Here is a 15,635-nt window from a genome sequence, read left to right as displayed (position 1 = left end):
TTGTCATGGCTGTCTAGTGGTATTGTTTTTAATACTAAAAGAGCTTCTTTGCTGTTTGAGTTAGTGGATTCTGACATATGGGACCAAGCGCAAACTGCATCTCCTTCTAAATCCCTCTCATATGTGATATTTTTTTATGACTTCTTCATATTTACAAGGTTCTTTCATTTCAAGTTGTTTGTTGAAATGCACTTTTGTAGGCAACTTTTATACTTTCATAGTGACAATGACAGAGCAACAAGTTTCCTATCCTTGGACAATGGGTAGAGCTACAAGTTTCCTATCCTTATACTGTATAACAAAATGAAATGGAGGAAAGGGAACATAGACATAAAAATGAACTTGGATTATCCCTTATGTTTTCCACTCAAGGTCTAAAGTTGTTATGGACTGAAGCTGTCCATACAGCCATATTCTTGATAAATAGACTTCTAATTGATGTACCGAACAGAAAAACTCCATATCACACACTACTTGGAAGAACTCCTGAGTATTCTATCTTGAGAAGTTTTGAATGTTGATGTTATGTCCATTGATAGTAGCCTAAGGTATAACTTGATCCTAAAGCAGTGTCATAGTCTTAACAATTTCATTAATGAAAGATACCTAAATTTAAGAATATACAATATGTCGGAGAGAGAGAGAGAGAGAGCAATTAGTTTGAAAGAGAGATGTTCAATGTATTTTCATATGTGAGAGAGAGACTAGCCCGTTATCTTTATACGTGAGAGAGCGACTAGCCCGTTATCTTTGTATGTGATATAGCGAGTGGCTCGTTATCTTTGTTTAATGGCATGAGTGTGTACATTCGTGAGAGAGAGAAATGTCCAATGTTCTATTTGTGTGTGGAAGTGAGAGAGAGAGAGAGGCCTAATGTGTCTACGAGAAAAAAAAGACACAAAAATGACAATTGGTATTACAAAATTAGTACAAAAAATCACAAAAATCTCCCTCATTTCTTCATCAAAAATCACAAAATGAGCATAGTTTTTTTGTAAAAGTACTGTATCAAAATTAGTATAAAAATTAGTATCCAAAAGATATCAATAAACACTCGTCTAAGAAATGACTGCTCAATATTCACATCCTTTATTTTTATTTTATTTTATGTTTTTCAAGGGGTGGCACTAGGTGGCGCGCAGATCCACCTAGGAGCCTGCCTTAGGCATGCCCGTCCAAACCTCACCGCTTAGGCTACCTGTGAGCACGATTAAGTTCCAATATAATCCAGGCATGGAGCACTAGAAGGCAATAAAAAACGTTATGCAATATTTGAATAAAACTAGTAATCTTCCATTCACTTATGTAAGAGGCTTAAACATATAGATACAAGGATATTCAAATGTGGACTATCAAGGTGATCCAAATGAGATGAAGGCCACATCCAATTATATCTTCACACTTGCCAATGCAACTGTTTCCTGGTGCACAAAGAAACCGGACATCGTTGCAATCTCGACTACGACGTCACAATATGGCTTGTTGTCTCGCAGCAAAAGAAGCGCTCTCATTGTAGTTCTTGAATCAGCTTAGATTTGATGCAATGAAGTGCCCATGTGTAAGGATCTTTTGCGACAACTTGGCATGATTTGTGCGGCCAAAGAGCCGTATTTTCACAAGAAATCCAGGCAACTTTAGGCAGATTATTACCACATTGGCAACGAGATTCGAAAAACAAAGATTGAGGTTGCTTATATCCCTACAAAGGCTATGTTAGCATATACTTTGACAAAAGGATTGGTAGCCGATGTTTTTGCCAGACAATGTACATGGGATGGGCTTCAGAGAGTGAGAAGAAGTGATTGCAGTACCTTCAAAGGCCAAGTGGGAGATGTTCGGGTTTGTGGCCTTTAAAGCCCATGAAAGCATATAAATAAAGAATTATGGCGGATTGTAGTGAGAGTGTGTCTTGGTTGACTGACCTAGAGTCGGGCAGTCTATAGCCCTTCGTCATATCCAAAACCCTAACCCTTGGGTATATGGCACTACAGGAGAAGATTTTTAAAGGATCATCTCTTGTTGGAGCCGAAGAGATAGTCCAAGGATAATTAGCAGGCCAGGAGAGCATCATGGTCCCATGTGTCCAAATGTGGACCTATGAGAGTGATAGCTAAATCGTCAACAAACTTCTACATGGCATGTATACATGACAACTGCATACCCTATAAAGGGATATGTGTAAATGTGCATAGAGAGTTCCCCATGCACTATAGTAATATGTGTGTGTGACTTTCTCTTAAAGGAATCCACATTTAAGGACTGTGATTTCACTGTTTATTAGCCAGCTTTGATGAGTTAATCATGAGTCCTGGAATGAGACTGTAGCCTGTAGGTCATGGGTCTTGTTGAGTTGGTTTGAGAAGATAGTTGAGGATAACAGTACTGGGTCGGGTGGAGTCCCTAACAATCCACTTCTAGAATTTTGTTTCAAGTTAAGAATTATTTTTGTGGTTTTTAGAAATTTTATGAATTTTTATAATAATTTTCAGATGTAAAAAACCCTATAAAGGATAGTGTTCATATTTCTAAAACCTCTGGGGCCTTTTGTTTTTTTTTTTTGAGTGGGACCCACATTTTTTTTGTGTTTCTTTTTTGTTTTTTTTTTGGGGAAGGGGGGAGGGGGAGGGGGGCAATTAAGCACCCAGGTCTCAAACATACGGGAAGCACAATGGTGGGACGTGAGGCCCACATGGCTAATGCCCGACGCTAGGTTGGGATGCCTCACATGTAGGTTGAGGTCTCCCACTTGTTTGAGATATCTCCCCCAAGATATTAGAGAATAATTTCTAGCTAGAGAACCTTGTGGAAATATTTGAAAAATATTATATGACCTTATATTGTGGGGATAGAGAATATTTTGTGTTTGTAAAATATTCTTTCAATTGTTAAATTTGACCAAATCGTTTTCACATTGAATTCTTACAATCTTTTGTGAGAGAAATGGAAGTCCTAGTCAAACCAGAAGGATGCATTTTGATTGGTCTTATCCTAGGTTGACTAGAAGTGGATGTGGTTCACAGAAATAGGGGATAATTGGTTCTCTTTTTCACCTAACAGATTACCTAAAATTCTATTGGCCAAGATGATTAACAACCATATTAGGCATGCCTACACGCCCAACCCTAATTGACCAAGCGAGGTGCCAGTTGTGGCGTTGCCCTAGAAAGGCCTTGAAAGGGTCTAGAGAAAACCCTATTCTTATTTTGTGCTCTCAAGCCCTAGATTTGTAAAGGGTACTGCCTACAGAGTTTGCTGACTCAAAGAATTCAGTAAGGCCAAGACGATCAGAGGGCACAATCAGTCAGGTAATCAGATATGGGGTGCATCAATTGCTAAGGGGTAAACCTTGGCAAAGTCGAGTAAGTTTTCCCGGCTATTCTTGGTTTATTTTATAGCAATTATTACTATTAATTTTCAGGAACATTATCTGTATTAGAATTCACAGTAAAAGTTTGTATTCAGCCCTTGGATTGGGTTGTATTTATTTAGCAGCAAAAAGAAACATCCTACGTTGTATTTAGGGTTATTGTTTCTTATTTACAACATTGTTATATGGCACTTGTAAGTGGAATTTAGATATACTAATGAAAGAAAGACAATTTTTTATTTTACTCCCTAGAATTTCACATAGCTATTTCTTTTAATATATGTATATTTGTACTTGACCACCTGACATGTAGGCTGCCTTTTCCCATTATTTGTGGGAGACTTTTTTATTAGTTACCTTAGTTATCCGAACCTTCCACTTGTAGCAACATCTTGATGTTTTGACAATAAGTGTACAAAACGGACACCATTTACTAATAGAAACCACACTCTTCTCAATATTTAGACATGCAACGGTTGCAATGTGTACCAAATTATGATGGAGAGCAGACCATCAGGAATTACCATTAGAAACCTGAATGAACAGATATATATCTTGCATCGTTGTCTCACTAGATGGTGAATCAAAACGAACCGAGAACATTTACAAAGAAAATTTATGGCATAGATATAAAGAATTAAGAATGAGGGTGTACTTGAATAATTCGGTGCCATTGTTGCTCCTTCTCAAGAATAGCCAGTGCTCTCATCAGCGAAACTATGGGGAACTTGTTTTCCCATGCAACCCAAGCATCAAGAGCACCATAAACGGCTTATTTAGATTCTTTCAAATGAAGAAGCTGCCAATTTCAATTTCTCAACTTTTATTACTCGTTATGTTAGAAAAGAGAAAAACTTGGTTTTCAAGTGGGCATTACGAACAAATCACTTTCTTTGATAAGTATTAGAGAAAAAAACACTACCAAATAAAGAACTTTGCAAAGTTATTTCAATAAGACTGTCCAGATACCAAATGTTTATATGCAATTGGACTTCGAAAAGAAAAATATTTCTTAAGCATGAATAACCAAGTATCAAGTAAATGCGCAAACATTACAAAAGAAATGGGAAATCCATCACCTTTACTTTACCCACACCAGATAAATAAGAAGGGGAAAGGATCAAACTGAAAAGGGCATTCAAAACGCTATTTACCCACCCGAATTATCTATAGTTGGCTCTTCAAAGACCAACTTATACTCTATCCTTTCAACCTCTTGAATAATGTGTTTCTTTATTATGTTCCTGTTTTCTTGTTCATTTTTAGAAACTTAACAGAGTTTTATTAGATTAAAAAATGGATGTACAATTACATCTCCTTCACAAAATTTAATAGATAAATACTGTAACAGTGAAAATGAGATACCATTAGAGAATACTTGTCAACTCCATCCTTTGCAATAGTATCAGTGTTCTCATGGCTTCCACTTCAAGAGGGTGGAAAGAGATCCTGACCTTGGTAACCTACTTAAAAAATTTCCTCAAATAGCTATGGAGCCACCACACTTTTCTTGCTGACAAAGTTTATGGATTTCTGACAATGTTTGTATAGGACTCTATCATAGTTTGCAGAGACACCAGGTCATTTAAAGCTGTGCTTTATACCTCATCGAGATGGCTTGGAAAGCTCGCGACTTGGAAGCCTGGGGACTCCCAACGAGTTTTAAAAAAATGGGTGACTCATCATTTCCACATAACTTTAGAGGACTGCCCAGCTCTGCCAGTTCATGAATACAGAGACACCCTAAAGCATTCTCACTTTTTAGTAAATGCCAACTAATCAACTGAAGTTTCCCTTTCATATTAAACACCTATAACCATCTAGTCTAATTTCTAATTTCTAATTTCTGTAGCTAATGTTTCCCACTAACGAAATAGCTCCACGAAAACAATTCAGATTACTATAATAAAAAAAAGAAGACAAGAAAACAACACGAAAGATTTGAATACTTGAGCAAGCAAAGGAACAAAAAAAAAAAGGGAAAAAAATAAAGAAAAAAAAGCAGGTCATGAAAAGTAAACACAAAATAAATACCAGGCAGAAAAAACATATCACATGACCATAATGCCCATCTTCTTGGACAGTTGTCACAAAAGGGACCTCGTACTTACTGTATTGATAAGAAATTGTATCTTATCTTTCTTTCCGATGTTCTCTCAAATTTCACTCTTGTGCACATTTCCCATGTCACAATTTAAATCAGGTTGCATTGCCTGATTATACTGCCGGACCTGTGACAGCATTAGAGTTCGTTATTTTATTTTTATCATATCAAATCAAATTTGCATATAAATATGTTCAGGTGAAATAATCTTGAAGAAACATTATGTGTCACATTTTCAGTAGCAAAGAATCAAATCCTTCGCAAATCAAGAATAAAAAATAATTTAAAATGGGATCAGATACAATGAGTGCAGTTACTTTTTGGTTGGAGAATTAACTACACCCCAAACCTTCAGATGTGAAATCGCATGGCTGGGGTGCATCATTCCTCCATTCAAAGTGCGTTGAAAATTTTAACAGCCTTTGAATTGTGGAATGCACACCGCAGATGTCAGCATTTGCATCTGAAAGTTTGACATGTTATTGTTTTTCCATTTGTAGAGTAACAGTACCCATTAATGCTATACAATCAGTGATTTTGTATATGAATTTTTTTTATTGATTACTATATGTATTCTGAAGCAGAAAAGAAAGTGAATTCCAACCAATATCAGAAGGTGACCAGTATATTAGCACTTAGGTCCCAAGAATATGTAATCAAAGTAACATGAGCATCTGAACAAGTTTGTCTATTTGTTCTGTATTTTCCTCAAGTTGTCTAAACTACTAAGCCAAAAAAGTGAGGTGTCGAATCACTAAGCAAAAAGCAGGTTGTCAACACCACACACAAGCTGGCACGAGTGACAGCCACGAAGTTCTAAAAAAAAAAACTGAAGAAGTTCATGAAAAAAAACACATGCACACATACACACAGGAAAAAACTGGGAGTAATAACATTCGATTTTCCACAACCATCCATATGTTAAAGTCAATTCCAAAAATGTTAAAACACCAAAAAAAATACAGTTTCTTTTAAGTTATACAGCTACATAGTAGGCAGTGTTCAAAAATTCGGCCGCCCTACCGCCTAGGCTGCTAACTAGGCGAAAAAATTCAAAAAATGCCTAGGTTGTTTGGGCGGGGTCATTATGCGCCCTATCTCCGGGCGCCCACCTAGGCGGGGAAGGCACCGCCTAGGCACTACCGTTTGGGCGCCCGCCTAGGTGCCTCCCGTGACACTTTGCGGACGGACGGAAAAAAAACCTTGGGTAGGGTCAAAAAATGTAATTTCCGCCCCTTAAAAAGGAGGGAGGGTTTTGGGAGGTATTCTAACCCCTAAAACAAAAACCGTGGCCTTTAGGATGAGAAAACCCCCAAAAACCACTCTTTTGTGATTTATCGAAAGATCGATAAATTTTTTATTTTTTTTATTTCTTCCCAAAACAAAGGCAATAGTTCGTGGGTGGATTTGGAGCTTCTAATAGTTGATTTTGATATTTTTAAAGTATTATCATATTTTAAAGAGGGTTTTGATTTTATTTGATTACAACATATTATGTTACGAATCATATGTTTTTTCCTTTACTTTTTTTTTTTCTTTTACGCTATATTTACATGTTTGTAGTTAAAAGATTGCTTTTTTGTGATTAATTGAATTTTTCTCATTTGGACAATGAAATTGAGCATATATTCTATTCTTTTATGAATAATTGATTCATTTTTTGTACAATGTGTCATGTTTTGATATTATATTATTTTTGTTTTACTTTATTTTATAAATAAATGATTATGTGATTTCTTAATGACTTAAATCTTATGTGAAAGTGAAACTAAGGTCTTATATATTTACTTATTCATTTAAGTCTTAATGGTGAGGACACCCTGTCTCTGGGTGAGAGCATGGGCCCCTAGGCGGCCAGGCACCCAAACCGGCTAAGCGGCCAAATCTGCATTTTTGAACATTGATAGTAGGCAACCCGACATATATTAAAAAAAAGCAACAAACCAAAAGGAACTCTCATGCAATCACATGTGCAAACACAAGGCCACGTGCAAAACATAAAACATCTTGCTCGCAATCCACCTACTCATAACATGCTGCAAGTAAGACTCCAAATGACTAAGTTTACATGCATGAATGAAGTTCTATTATTGAGAAACTACGAGAACAAAGCATAAAGAAACACAAAAAAGGGAAATTTTTTGTTTTAATAACACATAAATAGCAACAACGGTAAGGATGCAATATAATAATGAACCATGATCCAAACTCCAACACTAGGGCTATAAGAATCGAGGGCAATGTTCCAAAAAATGCCCGCCCAGGTTAAAGGGGCAAGGGGTATCCAGTAATCATGTTTTAAGTCTTAATTCGCAAGCATGAATATGCATTTTTTATTATCCAAACAAAAAAAAAATACCCCACCTGATGGGTATTTTTACACCTAAGCAGACACAGTCCCCTGGGCACCCACCTAGGTACCCTGGCCATCTGCCTAGGCAAGGTACTAGGCGGGCGCCCAAGGACACCCACTTAATCGGTCCACTCAGGCTTGGACGATGCGCCCAGGCCCCCTAGCCTAAGCAGGCACTAGGTGGACTACTTTTTGAATCAACGGTCAATCGCCCAGGCCACCTAGCCTGCCTAGGCACGGGGCAGACAACTTTTTGAATCAATGGTCGAGGGGAAGCATAATGGAAAGCAGGTAGAAAGGATGCATTCAAAACAAGTAGCTTAATAAAATCCAAAATAAAGAAAGAACAAGAAAAAAAAAAAAAGATTTACGATTTAGGAATCATCACCATCAGAGCCTTTTCCCAACTATTTGGGGTCAGCTACTGGAATCCTGATCCGCCATTTCGCTTCATCAAGAGCCATACCCTCAATGAGGCTATAAGTCACCATATCTTTTCTCACTAGCTCAAACCATGTACTTTTGGGCCTACCACTTGCCATTCTTGAGCCTTCCACTTGAACTAACTCGCACCTACCCTAGCTTGCCTGAGTTACTTAGACAACAGAGTCCGAATGAAAACTATAGGAAACAACCGAGTCTCGCTAGTTCCCATTAGTTTCACTCAATCGAGTCTCTGCCAAACTTGGCAGAGTCCAAGTTTCGAGACTCAAGCACGAGACTGACCCTAGTCCTTGTTTTAAACCATTCTTACTAAATCAAAGTGGGAGTTCAAAGAAATCACCGCTATTATGGAGATCTCATTTCATAAAGTAAACAGGGAATGCTAACAAGGCATAAAGTTGTTTGAAAGAGAACATTAGGAATGTTTAGGATGGATCTCAATATGTATTTATAGACACCAGTGCACATTTTCTTTTGGGATACTCAAGGTTCATTGCTCAAGTGAAAAATGGCTGAAGCACTACATGACCTTGAGACAGGCAACTGATTCTACTGAGGGGCCGGAAGTTAGAAATGAATCCTCATCTTGTTTTAATGAATCTCATTAGTTGGAATATTTGAGGCTTGGGGGAGGTTAAGCAGAAGCGTGAAGTTTTAATGTTGGTTAGGTCTCATAGATCAGATGTTTTGCTTTTTCAAGCGACAAAGCTACCTTCTCCCTCAGTTATTTTAGTTAGGGATGTTTGGGGTGGGGGACTAGTAGATTTTGTGGGTATCGATCTAGGTTTTTCTAGTGGTTTGTGGTCTGTGTGGGACCTGACGAGCACTAAGCTCTTAGGGTCTGTGGTGGGGGAAAGAGGTTAAATGATAGCTTTAAATGGATTTGTTTCAATGTCTATGGACCAAACTCTTATGCTTTGAAAGAGGATTTTCTGAATGAAATTTCTACTATCATTTTGGATTTTAATTTCCTTTTTGTATCTGTGGAGACTTTAATATGATTAGATGGTAAGTGGAAATATAATGTAATTCATCTTTGAACCATTCCATGCGTATTTTGAATCATTTTATTATGCGGCACTATCTTGAAGATCTTCCTATTAATGGAGTACATTACACATGGTCAAATAACAGTGTAGATAATCTGATTCAATGTAAGATTCATCGGTTATTGATTTTGGATGATTGAGAGTTGAAGTTCCCATTGGAAAAGGTTAATGCACTTACTAAGTTATCTTCTGATCACATTGCTATTTGTTTGCAAATTGATAATGTGATGACGGGTCCTAAGCCTTTTCGGTTGGACTTGGTATGGTCAGAAGAAGCAGACGTGATAGAGCTTATCTAAAATGCTTGGAAAAATTCAATCTGCCCAGGGTAGTATGGATTTCAAATTCCTAAAAGGTTGGTGAACAATAAGCACAAACTTATTTAGTGGAAAAAAGAGACGAGATTCCATATAAAAAAAAAATTGGGGAAGTGCAGATGAGTTCAGATCTGATAGAGATGGTTGTTTACAATGGGGGAAGTTCATATGTTCAATTAAAAGAAGTGAAAATGAGCCTTATGAATTCGCTTCATGAGATTTTAAGGTCAGAAGAGATATATTGGATGCGGAGATCAAGAGTTAGGTTGCTTAAAGAGGGGGATTTGAACACGAAAATTTTTCATGCTATAGCTAATGCGAGGAGAAGGCAGAACAATATATCAGGAATTCAATTTGAAGGTGTGGATGTGCAGGTTAGGTCAGCCTAGGCACTGAAATTCGTTAGCCATTTTCAGAGACTGTATTCTAAAGAATTGGCTTTTATCTCTAGATTTTCTGGCTTGCAATTTTAGAGTTTATCAGTTGAGGAAGCTACTTCTTTGTAAAATTGGGCTACAGAGGTAGAGGTTAGGAGGGTAGTCTTTGCACTTTCAGGAGATAAGGCTCCAGGTCCGGATGGGTTTCCTTTAACATTTTTCCGAAGATTTTGGGATTTGACTAAATTTGAATTGCTGACGATGGTTAATGAGTTTCTGAATAAGGCTCTTTGAGTAGGGCGATAAACTCTACTTACATAGCTTTAATACCTAAGAAACATTCAATCTTTGGGATAACTGACATTCGGCCCATCGGCCCCTTAGCTTGAATACCTAATAAACATTCCTTTGGTTAAGAATTGTTGTAACTTTCTTTGAAGCTATAAAATTATAGAACATTGTAAAAAAAAAAAAAACACAACTGGCTTGAGATCAAGCTCCACAACTAAAAACCTCATTAAATAATAAATAATTATGATATAGTTCCCATAGAGGGGACACCCATTGGCCATTTGGGTGTCATGTGTGGGTTGCTCAGGTTTGTCCTTATTTGTCATTTCTTAAAAATAATTATTTAAAATTCATTTTTATGTTAAACAAAATTTTCGAAAAATCTACAAAAACTCCTAAAAATTAACCACAATAACACATTTTGAAAAAATTTGAAAAATAATTAAAAGAAAAATTAGCATTCTATGAGGTTGAATTAGGTATCGGAGCAATCCACTCAGCTAGATTTAGAATCCAAGGTCACCTTATCAAAGTTAAACCAATGAGTGGCTTAGGACTCTCAAGTTGTTTGTGTGCAAGAGAGCATTCTTGAGGCTTTATGATTGCACGCACATGCACTCGAGACAAGTAGAGAGCGTTCAAAGGAGCCTTGGTCTGAGATCTTATGACCCTCATCAAAGAGGACAGGGTTTTGATTGCTATTAGGATAACCCAACAAAATCAGAGAGAAAGAGAGAAGACGATCAAGTTTGTAACTTTTTTTTGGGTAGTTAGATGGAGTTTGCATTGCTCTTAGGGTTTTGAAGTGGAAAGAGAAACGTTTCTCTGATACTACACAAGAAAAATCATAAAATGCTTGTTCAAACCCTCGAAAGTTTAAATCAATACGAAGTTAACCCCATAGAGTGGAGCAATATACATGTTCCGATTATCAGACTAGAGAAAAAGAACCAAATGACCAATCAGTCGCAGCCTACACGAGGACATGGACAAATGGCGTCTAACAAGACCCCCAAAAAATAGGGTATCAAGCACGACATGTTTGTACACTACTAAGCTTCAACATCTTGTAGTTGTTGGGTACTAAGTTCTCTATACATAATTAAAGTAACAAATAAATAAGAAAAATTAACATAAAAAAGCAAATACATGCTTCCTATATATGAATATGGTTGTTCAACGTCTAGACCCATGTCAAAACTAATGGGGGCAAACATGTCAAACCATAGGTGTTCATGTCTGAAATTTCAAGATGTGAACTGGAAAATGCCTCCATGTTTGACACCAAAAAAGGACACATGCTTGGTGAGGCTCATCAGATTGTCTACTAGTATGTCAGAAGCAACAACACATTAATCGCATACAGTGGTAGAGCCACACACCACGACATGTCTAAAAACTGAACCTTTCATTCATCTAATCCATTCAACTACTCACATATTCTATGACCAAATTAAATACTGCCAAACTCATGAGACGCATAATTTCATCATGCATATGAAAAATCAAAATAAAATGCCTCCTGATCCAATGATCGAATGGGCTGAATGAGAAATTCAATATTTATCAAGATAGAATTGGGAAGAGAAAATAAGAATTCCAACTAAACTAAAAGCTATTATCCAGCTTACCAATTGCTCATCAGTTTATGAATAAATCTAACAAGCAAGTCATAAATGACCAAAACAAAATTCATGTCTACAAGCAACGTCATACGATGTTGGTTATTTCTTAATGTGCACCTAAAATGAAATAGAAAGCATATAGCTACATATATAGCTACATACCAACTTAAACATACTTATGTACTCATTATTCACAAGGTTGCCACAACACAATAAAGACACCATAAGAAGCTCCATCAAATAACAATATCCTCACTTCTCTACTACGATTTCATGACCCCTGGCTAGGGTTGATTGAACTTTTAGTGAGAAATCAATTTTTTTAGGACATGGGTACCGACCAAGATTGACTCTATAAAACTACTTGCCCATACATGTCGTGTAAAGTTTTGAAGGTATCTCTGGTTTTCTTCTCTTCAAGAATGTCATTTCTTTTGAGGAAAACCATGGACAGTGCATGTAATTTCCAAACCAAAGGAACATGTAAAACTGGTGAACTTGGATTTTCAGAGCATAATGCAGACATAGCTTCAAGACCCAACAGAAAGAAATGCCCACTCCTGGCAAAATCTATTCTCTCAGTGGCATCGACAGTTGCCAAAGGACTCAAGAACCAATGCACAGGAAGTGGCAATCTCTGGTTGTCCCCCTCTATTTGCAATGTGATATACTGCATATTTCCAGCTAAACTACTTGGGGCATCAACAGTTTCTTCATAAATTGTATCCAAATTACCAAACTTTAGTTTGGTTTTGTCTAGGGTTGCTTTTGTTGTCCACTGCATTGTGTGCTCTATTTATGTAATTTTGTGATGGATTTCTTTCGTCCTAATTCTTGTGGTTGTATTTATCTAAAAGCAATTTTATGATGGATATCTTTCAGTCTAATTCTTGTGGTTGTATTTATCTAAAAGCAAAAACTTTATTAAGAACCAGAAAGAAATGAAAACAAGAGGTCAAGCAACTCAAATTCCTCTCGCATCAGATACACCTTTATTAAAGAGTGAGCCCAAGGAAGTGGTGGAGGTCAGGATGCTAGCATATGCCCTTTTGCTCCTTTCTTTTCTGGGCAGGCATTTCCCTCTCTCTCTTGCATATCAGAGTTACACAGATGTAGGCAAAGGAATGCAAACCCCTTATCCTCTTAATCGATGATCAGTTAGAAAGAGAACTACCGCATCTTTTCCTTTTCCACTTGTTCCTTCTTCAATGTGTTTTTTTGCAATCTCTTTATGTTCTCTCTCTCTCTTTGAAAGAATGCAAATCTTTCTCTCTCTAACTGGTACAAATGTACTCTTTGTCTCAACAATTGAAGCAGCTGCCATTCCATTTATTTGTTATCATAGTGGTCTAGAAACAAACCACAATCATTTTCTCATGACACATAAAACTGAAGAAGTTTCTCAAAATCCCAATCCTCAAACTAATCTTCCACTTTACACAAATCTTCCACTTTACACAGGGACGCAGAGCGGAAAAAACAGGTGAACGTGATTGGTTTAGCCCCCTCTATTTTTTTTTTTTAATATTAACGGAGGTTGTGGACGAACTGGCTAGCTTGGTCGTTGCGGCTCGGCTGATATCGGCTCGGCTCAGCTGATATCGGCTCGGTTCGGTTGATATCAGCTCGGCTCAGCTGGTATCGGCTCGGCTCGGCTTTATATATTCGGCTCTGCTCAATTCCTTTACAAATTTACGTACAGTCGGCTGAGCCGAGCCGAATCTAGCCGAGCTGAGCCTAACATAGCCGAGCCGAGCTGAATGTAGCCGATATGAGCTGATTTTAGCCGAATTTAGCCGAGCCGAGCCGATATTTATCATCTTTGGCTGCATCGAGCCGATACAAGTTGAGTAAAACTAACCCCATTATATTTAAGCCCAAACTAGCCCTATAAAAACCAAAAAGCATTTCTAAAAATTCTGTAAAAATTAGAAGAAAAAATATATTAATATTTAGCATCAAAAGCTATCAATAAAAATATAGGAAACTATTTAGATATTATAAAAATAAATTTTCTTAGGTAAGCTCAAACTTTTAACTCTTTTCTTGGCTCTTTCTCTCTATAAAACCCTCAGTTTCAATCTCCTCCTCCTGGATGCTCTATTATTGATCATAAAAAATTTAAAACCCCAATTTCCTTAAACCCGAACCTACAAGGCCAAAACTTGAACCCCCAAGCTCGCAAGTCGTCGTTTAAAACACGAGTTTTTAAAAAATCTCTGAGTTTTGAAATCCTTTAAGAACCCTGAATTTTTTCAATAGATCTTCAAAAAATCATATTTTTTAACAAAAAAAATATATATATGTACTTCATGTTTGTATGAAAAACATTTCGGTAATATGATCTCTTGCATATTTAGACAAAATATGAAATTTTGAAAATTTGAAAATTTGAAAAATACTTCGGTAATATGAAAATTTGAAAAACACTTCGGTAATATTATCTCTTGCATATTTAGACAAAATATGAAAATTTGAAAAACACTTCGGTAATATGAAAAACACAAAATTTGAAAATTCCTATGCATATTTAGACAAAATAGGAGACACCTATGCCCAAGTCAAATTGTAAATTGATATCAACAGACCTTATTGATCACGCAAGGAGCAAATGTTCTCGGGATTGTATACAAAAAGACCATTTACTTTTTGTATAAGGAGGTCACAATTATTTTTACTCATTGGATGTCAAATTTGTTGCCTTAGAGTGGGTCACAAAGTCCGAGAATTTTTTTTTCAAACTTTGAGTTTATCTAATGACACTCCTACAACCATCCAATTTGAAATCTAAGGGACACGAATAATTGTGACCTCCTTGTACAAAGAGTAAACAGTCTCTTTGTATACTTTTTATTGTTTTATATATGCTTAACTGAAAAGCCCATAAACAAATGTTCTACATGTAAATGTGCTTAATACTTCTTTCATGGGTAGCAATAGTTATTTTTCATTTTGTTTGTGCAAATGTGCACGTGCACGTGTGTGTCGGCATGTAGGGGGAGAGAGAGAAAGAGAGAGAGGGGCTCTTGCACAATTACAAAGTAATATTAGGAATATGGATATAGTTTTGCTCTAGCTGCTGGGGATAAGGAGAGGGGAATAATGGGATAAAAGTGATGAAAAAAATATAGATATAAGAGAATGTACAATGAATAGGTGCTTTAATCACATACATAGTAGGATGGAAAGAATAAGAGGAAATGATGATTAATGGTTACAAGATTACTTATAATGGCAAATACCACCAGAGACTATAATACGCAAAGCATTCCCCAATTTCACGAACTGAGCTTTAATCAGTTATTTAGATATTCCTCTAGCCTAAGGGGATCAACAACAAACCGAATTTAGCCGAGCCGAGCCGATATTTGTCATTATTGGCTGAGCCGAGCCGATATTTGTCATTATTGGCTGAGCCGAGCCGATACGAGCTGAGTCCCACTACATTATTAAAAAATATATTAATATTTTTAACTCTTTTCTTGGCTCTCACGCAATTTCTCTCTAAAGCCCTCAGTTTTCTCTCCTCCTCTTGGATGCTCTATTATTGATCATACAAAATTAATCATAAAAAATTAACCCAATTCCTGGATGCTTTAATATTGATCATAAAAAATTAGAAACCCCAATTTCCTTTACCCCTAACCTACAAGGCCAAAACTTCAACCCCCAAGCTAGCAAGTCGTCATCTAAAGCACGAGTTTTAAA

At 36.8% G+C, this 15,635-nt stretch overlaps 1 long non-coding RNA gene across 15 annotated transcripts in view; it reads right to left on the bottom strand.

The window, feature by feature from the left end:
- Nucleotides 1–5,166, bottom strand: part of LOC105420908 (uncharacterized) — a 40,756-nt gene extending 35,590 nt beyond the window's left edge. For 2 of the 15 annotated variants that reach the window (XR_016047776.1, XR_016047775.1), the window contains exons 1-2: nt 4,733–5,099; nt 4,023–4,166 (exon numbers count right to left, since the gene is read on the bottom strand). This is a non-coding gene — a long non-coding RNA (uncharacterized LOC105420908). Of the gene's footprint in view, nt 1–4,022; nt 4,167–4,446; nt 4,462–4,732 lie in introns of those variants that run through there. The other 13 variants (XR_016047766.1, XR_016047763.1, XR_016047786.1 and 10 more) reach the window with 12 other exon arrangements.
- Nucleotides 5,167–15,635: the final 10,469 nt, after the last annotated feature.

Source organism: Amborella trichopoda, chromosome 13 (assembly GCF_054954075.1).
Source record: "Amborella trichopoda isolate Santa Cruz 75 chromosome 13, AtrichopodaSantaCruz75HAP2 v2.0, whole genome shotgun sequence".
Classification (NCBI taxonomy): domain Eukaryota; kingdom Viridiplantae; phylum Streptophyta; class Magnoliopsida; order Amborellales; family Amborellaceae; genus Amborella; species Amborella trichopoda.
The sequence above is the reverse complement of the archived record's forward strand: the minus strand, read 5'-3'. Positions and strand labels throughout refer to the sequence as shown.